The sequence below is a fragment of the Chrysemys picta genome, chromosome 1 (assembly GCF_011386835.1).
Source record: "Chrysemys picta bellii isolate R12L10 chromosome 1, ASM1138683v2, whole genome shotgun sequence".
In the NCBI taxonomy this organism is placed as follows: domain Eukaryota; kingdom Metazoa; phylum Chordata; order Testudines; family Emydidae; genus Chrysemys; species Chrysemys picta.
In genome coordinates this window covers 355,459,043-355,471,491 of record NC_088791.1, presented here as the reverse complement: position 1 = coordinate 355,471,491, position 12,449 = coordinate 355,459,043, and the positions used below count along the sequence as shown (strand labels likewise).

The 12,449-nt window shown below is 42.5% G+C and overlaps 1 protein-coding gene across 2 annotated transcripts in view; it reads right to left on the bottom strand.

Annotated features, from left to right (window-relative positions):
- Positions 1-12,449, bottom strand: part of LOC101944712 (olfactory receptor 52E4-like) — a 103,997-nt gene that overhangs the window by 65,599 nt on the left and 25,949 nt on the right. The window lies entirely within an intron of this gene.

Sequence of the window (12,449 nt, the reverse complement as noted above, 5' to 3'; positions counted from 1 at the left end):
CAAAGAAATATCTGCTCATTCACAGCAGTGGACAAAACAAAAGCAATATTCAGATCTCTAAGATATGGGATGGAGAATAACATGTTCCGGATATGTGTTCTGTTTTGGTCATTCAATCTCTAAAAAGGATATAGCATATATAAAGGGGATTTCCAGGACAGGCTATGGGAATGGGGGGGACTGCCATATGCAGACAGATAGAAAAGTCCAGGACTCTTTAGTTTAGTGAAGAGACAAAGAAGGGAACATACGATATAGGAGAGGAAAATAAAGAATGATACTGATTTACATGCAAATGGACAAACAGAACAGTTCCCAATGGGTACTATCTATAGACACTTAATGCTCCCAGAGGACTAATTCCCCAAAGCTGAGGAAAATTGTCAGCCAAATGGATTGGGAGGAAAAAATTCTACAGAAAATATGAATGGAAATTGGTAGCTCTTTTGCGGAAAAAGTCATGATACCACAGGCAACAAAGTGAACAATTTTGCGTAAAAACCCAGTTCAGTGGCAAAGTGAAGGCAGCAATTGGGGGGGGGAGTAATATGTACAAAGGGGGAAAAGGGAAAGAATAGAAATCGAAAGTTATGAAAATTGATAAGGGACGTTAAGACACCAGAGAAAAGTCCATGTTTCGTAGGGCTATGGATCACAAAAGGGAGGTTATCAAGTATATTAGCAAAAAGAGAAATCACAGAAAAATGTTATGGCAATTCCTCTGTTAAATATAAAGTATTAAAAAATAAAGAGAAAGTGTTCTTATAAAAGATTTGACAAGGTTACGAAACAACTGAAAAACTAGACTTAAAAAAGTCTAGATGTGTAACTAATGCCAATCAAGAACAAGGTTTATGCAAAACAGATCTGGTAAAATAAACCTGATTTCATCTTTTTATGATAGTACACATTGGTTGATCAATTGTACATATTTGGTGATCAAGGGAACCACGCAGATGCAAAGAACCTTGATTTCTTAGAGACATTTGATTTAGTAAGGGGAAAATATTGAGTTAAAAACATGAACACTTTACAATATCAGTAGGGAACATGTAAAATGGACTGAAAACTGGCTAACTGATGGATCTCAGAAAGCTGTTGTTAATAGGTCTTCGTCAGCGAATGGGGGTATATAGTGGGGTTCTGCAGGGATCAGTTCTAGGCCTGATGCTATTCAATATTTTCATTAATGATCTGGAAGGAAATAGAAAATCACTGCAACTAAAATTTGCAGATGACCCAAAGATTGGCAGAGTGGATACATTGAGGAGGCCAGGGCAGGCATACTGATTGATATGGAGCATTTGGAATGTGGTGCTCATGCAAACAAAATGTTTTAATAAAGTCAAATGCAAAATGATCCTCTTGGAACAGGTAATGCAGGCCCGATCCATAGACTACAGTACTGTATTATGGAATGCAAGGACCCTGAAAAGGATTTAGGGGACATTGTGGACAACCAGCTCATTGTGAGGTCCCAGTGCGACGCTGTAGCATAAAGGGATGATGTGGTCCACAGATGCATAAACGGTGGAGTGCTGAGTTGGAGCAGGGGAAGATTTCACCTTGGCATATGGGATTGGTGAAACAAACTGCATCCAGTTCTGGGGTCCACATGTGGAAAAGGACATTGAGGGGGGGCAGAAAAGAGCCATGAAAATGATTGGAGGATGGAGAAAAAGCCAGACTGTTAAACTTGAAGGTGTATTTCTCTTTAATTTATCAAAAAAGATGATCAAGTGGAAACTTTCACAGGGAGAAAATCATGGGTGATAATGGGCTCTCTAATCTACCAGAGAAAGGCTGAGCAAGACCGAAGGGCTGGAAGCTGAAGCCAGGCAAATTCCAGCTAGAAATTAGGGCCAAATATTTAGCTCTGAGGGTGATTAACCACTGGGACACACTGAGAAGGGAAGTTTTGTATTCTCCAATTCCCCATGTTGGCAGATCCAGACTGGATGTTTTTTTCTGGAATATTTGCTTTAAGGGTTGTTTACACTTAAAATGCTACAGCAGCCCTGCGATAGGGATTCAGTGTAGACACTACTTTCACCAATGGCAGGGGTTGTTCCCTCAGCATAGTTAATCCACCTTCCTGAGAGGTGGTGGATGGAAGAATTCACCTCATGCTGTCTACATCAGGGTTAGGATGATATAGCTACATCTCTCTGGGGTTTCAAAAAAGGCAAATGCAATGTTAGGTTATATTAGCAGAAGTATAACATGCAAGTCACGGTACGTGATAGTATTCCTCTACTCAGTGCTTGTTAGGTCTCAATTGGACTAATGTGTCCAATTTTGCTCACCAATGTATAAACAGGATGTAGAGAACCTGGAAAGGATCCATAGGCAAGTAACAAAGGTTATGCAAGGGATGGAATTCAAGCCTTATGAGCAAGCTGAAGGAACCAGTATGTTTATTTGGAAAAGTGGAGATTAATGGGGGATGTCATAAATATAAAGGGAAGGGTAACAACCTTTATGTATGCAGTAACATAAAATCCCTCCTGGCCAAAGGTACAGATTCCCATTACCGGTAAGGGGTTAAGAAGTTCAAATAACTTGGTTGGCATCTGACCAAAAGGACCAATAAGGAAAGAAGATCCTTTCAAATCTGCAAGGGGTGGGGAGAGGGAGGAGAGGTTTTGTTTGTGTTCTCTTTGATTGTTCCCTCTCTGGACAGAGAGAGAGTCCAAGCAGGTAAAACCATATCCTGAAAAGATACCTGAAATGATACATCTAAAATTACAGAAATTGTAAGTAAAGACAAGGAAATGTGTTAGATTATCTTTTGTTTTAGCTTGTGAATTTTCCCTGTGCTAAGAGGGAGTTTTATTCCAGTTTTTTTGTAACTTTGAAGCTAAGCCTAGAAGGGATTCTTCTCTGTTTTAAATCTTTTTATCACCCTGTAAAGCTACCTTCCATCCTGATTTTACAGAGGTGCTTCTTTTACTTTTTTTCTTTATAATAAAGTTCTTCTTTTAAGAACCTCATTGATTTTAGTGTAATAAAGATAAAGAGTCTGGTTTGTACTTATATTAAAGGCAATTGGTTGGTATATTATTCTCAAGCCTCCCCAGGATAGGGGGTGAAGGGATTTGAGGTGATATTTTAGGGAAATAGGGACTCCAAGTGGTCCTTTTCCTGAATTTTTGTCCAAATCACTTTGTGGTGGAAGCAATACCGGCCAAGGAGAAAGAAAGGATTTGTGCCTTGGGGAAGTTTTTAACCTAAGCTGGTAGTTATAACTTTAGGGGGTCTTTTATGTGGGTCCCCACATCTGTACCCCAGAGTTCAGAGTGGGGAGGGAACCCTGAGAGGGGACATGATAGTAATCTTCAAATACTTGAAAGGCTGCCATAAAAAGGTGGAGGAAAGTTATTCTGTCTGACCACAGAGGGGCAGGAAAAGAGGCAATGGTTTCAAACTCCAGCATAGCAGATTTAAATTAAATTTCAGGAAAATCTTCCTAAGTTTAAGTAGAGGAAGCCAATGGAACAGACTTCCAGGGAAGTGCCTTCTGTGGAGGTTTTCCAAAGACGTGTGAATAGCCATCAGTCTTAGATGACTAGGACAAAACAAATCCTGCATCTTGTCAGGGGATAGACAAGCTGTCCTTTGTGGTTCCTTCCAACTCTATGGCTCTATCACTCTGTGATTTAAAATTGAAGTGTAGACCAGGGCTTAGTCACACAAAAGTCTTTTAGATCAATACAGAGGTAATTGAGTGAAATTTAATTGGCCTGTGTTTTACAGGAGGTCAGACTGGATGATCAAATGGTCCCTTCTCACCTTAAACCCTATGGATCTATTGATAAAGAAAGTAGATTAGGCATTTATATTTAATGTGTCTCATAATATGAACAAGGGGATATTTAGGTGAATTGAAAATCTGAACATAAAACATTGAGAAAAAGTACTTGCTAATATAATCCTACTTTGGCCTGTAGAACTACTTTCCGACATTATTGGAGCAAACAGCTTAGGTGAATGGGATTCACAAATGGATTGGCCATTGTAGTGGTGCTGGTGGCATCACCTGTAGGTAAGGCTGTCTGACACTTCAATAAAAGATCTCATTTTCAGTTGCTTATGAATTTGTCAAATTTCAGGCGTTTGGACTAAAATTTTCCATGCTGGGTGTCTGCTTTGAGCAGAATTGTTTTTTTTTAAATTTTCAAGCATAACAGTTCAGCTGACTGCTTGAATGAAGCTAGGAGAAAGTATGTGTTACCCATGTTGAAAAATTATTATTTTCGTTCTAGTAAGGAGCCCTAACACATCCATGCTTTCCAGCAGATAAAAGTCAATTAACAGCCCTGTCTTCCTGCCCCTTTAACAGACAGAGTCCTGAAATACAAGAGGAGGGGGTGACAGCGTCTATGCTTTAGCACACAGCTGGCTCCTGACGTCTGTACTCCGTTCTTACTCCAAGGCGAGTTTTGCCTCACTGAGGCCTGAGCAAAGTATGGGCCACAGATTCAGAATTTGGCCTTCTATTGTACATCTACTAACACCTTTCATCCTGGAGGATCCCCTCTGCCACTGAATTGCAGCCGCCTTGAGGTGGTAGTCCATCGGGCAGGATGAGCAGGGGTGCACAGAAAAGACATTTTGGCCAGTGATTCTTTAGAAAACTCATCACCTATGACAAGGTTCCTGGGATGTCTCACGCTTGTGCAGAGCGGAAAATACCACAGACTTACTTTCTATCCCATCACAACCACATTGCACAGGGTTTATCGATCAGGTGAGCTACTCAGCAAGAGATGGGTACCTGTAAATTCTGAGATGGAAGTGTCTTCCCTGGGAATCCCCCTTGGTTAGCCGTGTGTCCCACACCTCTCTCACCCCAGCATCTGCAGCAACATGCCACACCGAGAGCCTACACAGGGGTGTGCTCCATTTATAATATAGCTCCGTGTATTCCCAGTGGGGTTCACTCAGACTCAAGAGGAGAAGAGACCATCTGAATGTAAACAGGCTGCAGACAAGCATGTCTCTGCTTCTGTGCAATTTTTACAGCTTTAGGAGTAAACAGTAATTAAGGGACAGTCCCAAAGGGAGATGAAAACTCCTGGGCTCTGTGGTGAGTCAGAGAAGAATTGGCTGTTTTGTGTATTTGTGTATATTTATAAATTATAGTTGATTAGAAAGAAAATAAGGGATAATTGCCTAGATGGATAGATAGATAGGAGGCAGACAGAGCTGGAAAAGATGATGGAGGGGAGAAATTATCACCTTCTGCTGTTGCTATGGGATCAGACATCAGTAAATCTCACGTGCACAGGTAAACTCCTTCCCCTGATCCAAATCACCACTCCCCTGTCCATGCATCCAAGGATCACATCAGCCCTTTTGGCCACAGCATCGCAGTGGGAGCACACAATGACTTGGTTGTCCACAGTGATCACTTAATATGTTTCATCTCTGCATTCCAGAATTCAATGCCCTAGTCTCTGGGTCGAGCCTGCATTCCCTGTTCTGAAAGGATAACTTTGCATTTGACCCTATTAAAACATTTTGTTTGCATTTATTTCATTATCTCATGTGATATGAGTATCTAATACTTCTTCTTTCCGAATGCAGAAAAAAAATTCTTGAACATATTTACCTTTTCTGCAACATTAACAAGTTTCCTTTCTTTGTCTAATATTTGGCCTGAAACTTTTCAAGGATTTCTTTTTATCTTAATGTACTTAATAACCTCCTTTTTCTTATCCTTACGCATGCTAAACATGGATTTTTCCCTGATGTCTTTAAAGTCTCTTATCAATTTTAATAAATTCCAATTTGTATTACTTACTGGCCATTTTCCCTTTCCTCTCATGTGTAATATATCACTTTCCACCCACCAATTGCTACCTTCCCTTCGGCACTGAACTGGGTTTTTAGTCAAAGTTGTCCACCTCCTTGACTGTGGAATTGTGACTTTTTAGCTATCTAATAAACTCCTCTTAAATAACTCCCAGTTTTCATTCACATTTTTCTTTCTAAATTTCCTCTCATCAGTTTTGCTGAAAATTTTCCTCAGCTGAAGCATTAAGTGTCCATAGATATTACTGGTTGAGAACTGTTCTCTGTTTGTCCATTTGAATGTAATCAGTTCCATTGTTTATTTTTCTCACCTCTGTCATATGCCCCCTTCTTTGTCTTTTCTCTAAACTAGATACTTTTCAGTCTGTCCGCATGTGGCAGCCTCCCCCATTCTCATAGCCTGTTTTAGAAATCCTCTCTTTATCTGCTAAATGATTTATAGAGATTGGGTGACCAAAACTAAGCACATATCCAGAGCAGGTTATTCTCCAGCCTATTCCTTAGGCATCCAAACATTGTCCATGTTTGGCTAGTGCTGTAAATCATAGAATCATATAATCATAGAATATTAGAGTTGGAAGGGACCTCAAGAGGTCATCTAGTCCAACCCCCTGCTCAAAGCAGGACCAATTCCCAGCTAAATCATCCCAGCCAGGGCTTTGTCAAGCCGGGCCTTAAAAACCTCCAAGGAAGGAGACTCCACCAAATGAGCAGGTGTTTCTGTGGAGCTGCTATCAATGATGGCTTTTCCCTGATGTGTGCCCTAGTTGGGATGTTTCCTCCAGCACATGACTTGGCAAAGGTTTCATTTTCAGCCATTCTTACATTTTGAGCCACCGGGTAAATGGGGAAATCCACACAGCATGGACACTCTTGCCTGGGTTTCATTGCATTAAGGAATAATGAGGGATAAACTGTACCCATACACATATTTCCTGCTGGTACCCATGAAGGTTTCCCACACCATGAGATGTAGGAATTATTGACCAATGGAGCACCATTCAATATGGAATTGGCATTGGTAGGGTCAGTTGTTCATAATTTACTTCTCTGAATCATGTAAATCTCATTTTTCAGTGTGTGAAAAACAATCAATCTGTTTCACCCATGAGAACAGCTTGCAGTAGTGCATGTAGTGTCTCATTTTAACATTCTCTCTCCATCCAGGCATTTGTATTGCGACCATCACCCTAGACTCTGGGCACATAGAGGAAATCAGGGGAAAGTCCTGTATATGTAAGACACGCCATTTACTTCAGAATTGGACACCTTTTCCCCTACTTCATGTCAGATTCCAACAAAACCAACTTCACCAGCCCCTCCCACTTCATCCTGCTAGGCATTCCTGGCCTGGAGGCAGCCCATGTCTGGATCTCCATCCCCTTCTGCACCTTGTACACCATAGACATCTTGGGGAACTTCACCATCCTGTTCATCATGAAGAGGGAGCTGAGCCTCCATGGGCCAATGCACTAGTTCCTCTGCAAGCTGGCCGGCACTGACTTGGTTCTGTTCTGTCCTCATTTAGGAGGTTAATTATATTAATTTGGATAGTATGGGTTTTAGGCTCACTAATTAATATAACCAGAAGATAATAAGGTTCTGGTCTCAATCCAAATCAGGCTACACAGAATTTACAATGGACCACTGAGGTATGACAGGAAGTTCACACTGAGACAGATATATCCTTAAAGACTTTTATTAAGATAAATGAAGTAATAATTAAATGGTAAAATAATTAGAGTTACAAAGTTACAGTTGTATTACTGCTATTTAAAAAACACATATGGTGTTATATGCTACAAATCCTAGCTTAATATAGTCACTCCCTTCCTTGATAACGTGGTGGTAAGAGACACAGGACCTGCCTCACCTCTGAAATACCCAGAGAGCTCTGGTTCCTCACTTCTTGAGTGAGAGGTGCAGAGCTTAGAAGAAGCTAGGGCTAAGAGCTATCGAAGCTAACTTAGAGTTTTACTTAACAAACTTAAACTTAAAATTAAAACCTAATAAACAAAACTAAGAATAAAAGCTTAGGGAAACCAAGCTTAGCCTAGTCACCTTGTAAGTTAGAAAGTTTTAAGAAGAACAAGTACAGGCTCTCCCTTTAGCAAGCTGAGTTACCTCTCTTATAGGGAACGGGTGCCTGAGTCCTCCTTCTATGCCCAAACTTCATTTCCTCACCCACAAATGCTAGGGTACCCTTATTCCATAGGCCGCTATGTCTGTACGTATTTGTCAAGGTTCCTTCCCCACTCTGAACTTTAGGGTACAGATGTGGGGACCTGCATGAGAAGCTCTAAGCTCAATTAACAGCTTAGATCTGGTCTGGCTGCCACCACTCCCAAGCACTAATTCCCTTCCCTGGGTAGCCTTGAGAGACTCTTCACCAATTCCCTGGTGAACACAGATCCAAACCCCTTGGATCTTAAAGCAAGGAGAAATTAACCATCCCCCCTCCTTTCTCCCACCAACTCCTGGTGGATCCAGATCCAACCACCTTGGATCTAAAAACAAGGAAAAATCAATCAGGTATAAAAAAGGTTTTTAATTAAAGAAAAGAAAAGTAAAAGAAAACCCTCTGGGAGAGATTAGCATACCAGCTACTCTCACAGACAACAGATTCCAAACACAAAGGATGTTCCCCTGGGCAAAAACTTAGTTACACAAAAAATACCCAAATACCCAATTTGATGATTCCTCTGATTGCACAAGACAGGTTACAAAGAAATAAACATAAATCTATTTATTTCCTTCACTAATACTCACTACTTAATAAGAGGCTGAATTCTGGAGCTTTTGCCTCCGGTCAAAAGTGAAACTGACCCAGACAAAGGGAAATTCCCTCCTTCCCTTTGAACCATTTTGTCCTCCCATTGGTTCATCTGGTCAAGTGTCAGCTAGGCTAGGTGAACTTCTTAACCCTTTACAAGTAAAAGAGGCATTAACCCTTAACTATCTGTTTATGACAGTATTGATGACATATAAATACATCTTAATGACATTAGGAAATCTCTGAATTCATTAGTTTCATCCACCCATGGTTTGGGGTTCTTTCTTTGTGGTGTACCTGTTAGGTTGAAAAGGGTATGGACTTGGGAAGCCCCCTATACACCCATCCTTTATCTATCTATGTTAAAGGTCACAGCCATACATAGACCTTAGGCTTTAGCTCATCACCACCTATTTAGGTGAAAGGTCCCGAACATATGTATGTTGACCTTTCTATCTGGGTGAAATGTCCCAGACATAGATATGCTAACTTTGCCTTAGCTCAACATAGAGGATATGGCCTGTAGATCACTTTTGTTATGGCCAAACTATTTTAATATAAACCTATAAACCTATTACAATAAAACAAACAATTAAACTATAAGAAAAGATATATAGGCAAGCAAGCTAGTCCTATGGGCTACACTATGCATATCCACCCTGCCCAAAATGCTGAGCATCTTCTGGTTCAATTCCAGGGAGATCGATTTCAGTGCCTGCCTCACCCATCTGTACTTTATTCACTGCTTCTCAGGGATGGAGTCTGGGATCTTCATGGCCATGACTTCTATTTTCTGTATGGCCATCCGTGATCTCCTGAGACATTGCACCACCTTGACAAACCCTTTAGTGGTGAAGATTGGCCTCGCCATGGTACTGCACAGTGGCATGCTCATGCAACCTTATTCCTTCCTGGTGAGGTGATGGCCATATTGCAGAACCAACATCTTCCCCCACTCGTACTGCAAGCACATGGCTGTGCTGAAGCTGGTCTGCGCCGACATCCGCATCAGTAGTCGCTATGGCCTCTTTGAGGCATTCTTTCTCACAAGTCTGGCAATGTGTCCTATACCCAGATCCTGAGGGCCCTCTTCAGCCTCCCCACAAAGGATGCCGGGCTCAATACTTTTGGGACCTGAGGCTCTGGGTCATTTTAACCTCTTACATCATAGACTATCAAGGTTGGAAGGGACCTCAGGAGGTCATCTAGTCCAACCCCCTGCTCAGAGCAGGACCAATCCCCAGATGGATTTTTGCTCCAGATCCCTAAATGGCCCCCTCAAAGATTGAACTCACAACCCTGGGTTTAGAAGGCCAATGCTCAAACCACTGAGCTATCCCTCCCCACTTATAAGGAATAGCCCTAATTACCATTTATATATGTTTCTAATATATCTTTTAAGGTTGAATTTGAATCAGTTAGCCTGCTAGTTGCATAACCCATTCTGAAGCTGTGTGACATCTATCAACTCACCTTTGATAGTATGAACCATCAATAGCCTTTTGTCTTTAGACTTTTCCTGTACTCTTCACTCACACATCTTGTGCTAAAAGGCAGGAGGCCAAGGTATAGGCATCTGTCTATAAATAGGTTGCTCATTAATGACTCTAAGCACCTAATGAGCTCTCACCCAGACAGAAGAAAGGATTAATTGCATTCAAGATAAAATCAGTTTTCTCCAGCATCTCTGCAGAGAGGTGGGTGTGGAAGGAATGGAACCTCTTTAGAAAGGGGTACTGAGAGAGGGGGTGTTTGTCCAGGCCTTTAAAAACACAGACTGGACAAGTCAGAAGAAGTTGGGGCACCAGCGTGGCAAAGGAGACTTGTTGGTTTCAGGGCTATGGCTGCAGGACAGAGACAGACTCCAACTGGAGGAGAAACCAGGAGCTGCAGGAGGTGGCCCCTGGGAGAAGGGGCACCCAAGGGGCAGCTCTGGGAAGGGTGTGCTGAAGCAATTGGAGAGTCTGGGGGGCTGGGCCAGAAACTAGTCTCAGGGCCTTGGCATGCAGGTCTCTGAACTCAGAGGGAGGCTCTTGAATGGAATCTGTATCCTGAGAGTGGGCCTAGAAATCCAGAGCCAGAAGCAAGGCCTGAACTTGGCTCTGATTCAGGAAAGCTTAAAAGCACACATGGGTCTACCAAGCACAGATGCCTGGCAGGTATCAATCCTTGGGAGTTTGAGTGGTGCTGTGAGAGCGAACATGGATCTGGTACACAGATTCGAGGGGACTGTGACTGGAAGGGGAGTGGGGCTGGTTGATCCCAAGCCTTCGGGGAGCTATCCACTAAACGTTCTCTTGACGCAAATGTGGCCCACTGTCCTCTGCCCTTGGTGTTTTCCTGAGTGCTCCAGTTCCTGAATTGATCCAGCCGGGTACCCTGAAAGAAATGCTACCTGAATCAGACAGTGCCGGCGTGGGGCCAGGGAGGGTTTTTTTCTCTCCATTGGAAAATGCTCCCCAGAATGCAAGAGGCAGGAAATCCCTGTTCTAGTGGATTTCATCTCAATGCTCTCTCTCTCTCTCTCTCTGCATTATCGTCCATCTCCCCCTTTCCTTTGTATCTCCTCCCCCACACACACCTCCCCCTCTCTCTGCCACTTCTAATGTGCATCCCACTTTAGGTGCCGGTTACAAATGCTGAAGGCCCTGTTATTCCCTAAACTTCAGTGGAATTGCAGGTGTAGCACTGGGAATCGCTGCATCGGAGAGCTGATCTGCCTGAGCACAACGCAGTGTGCATTAGTCTTTGTATTAATCCAGGTAAAACTAATTCCCTGCCTGTTAACATCAAGCAGCCTGCTGAGTGCAAACTGCCACCAGCTCTGTATTAACCTGTCTGGAGAGGTTGCTGGGCAGGTGGCAGCTTCATAGACTGGGCTGGAGGTTGCTCAAAAGATGTGGTCACTCCTAGAGCAGCAGCTGTTTCACTGTCCATTCTGCAGCCTTTGTGGGGATGTGGTGACAGCAGGCTTGCTAAAAAGCAGTAAATCTATAGAACAATGGGTTTCCCAGCTCAAGTGGATAGGAGCGAATGGGGTTGGGATGAGGAAGGCTGAGGAACTCCAGGCTGTTATTTTCAATACTCATGGTCTCTAGTAGCTGCTCCGTATGAAGGGGCAGCACAAGATCAGGATTGAGGTTATTGGAAGCTGAAGCCAGCAACCGCCCCCATCAGGGCTGCGTAGGTTTTGTCAACTTTCATACTGGGGACACATTATTAGAGTGAAAGATCAGCAAATTCTAAATTGGGCATGTGACGTTGTGCAGTCTATATGGTTTTATAAAAATATGGTAATGAGTGAATATAATGTAACTGGAATATGCTTCATGCAAAAGGTCTTTTGTAAGGTATCATTACAAAGCTTATAATCTACTAGTGTGATCATCCTATTTGTATAAATGTATCATTCTTCTATCTGAAATTAGAAATATGAACTATAACTCTGGGGGCCTATTGTAATTGTGGGCCATTAATGGTGGTTTGGAATATTAATGGCTCCCATCAACCAGGACAATTGACTGGGGCTATGTTTGCAAGCAAGCCTTCCTGTGAGTCAGGCTGGGAGGAATGAAGGCTTGGGGTCTTACAGTGACATGTGATCATGTCACATGAACTGGAATCCATCTTTAACCTGGTGCTTTTCCAGTGAGGGGGGTGGAAACCCAGAGAGACAAAGAGTTCCCGCCTTATGCAAAAGATAGATAAACGGGTGGAACAGAACAAAAAGAGAGGAGTCATTATGAAGAATCCCCCAGCTATCACCTGAGCTGAAACAAGAGCTGTACCAGGGAAAGAATTGTGCCCAGGCCTGGAAGGTGTCCAGTCTGAGGAAAAAAACTTACTGAAGCATCTCTGA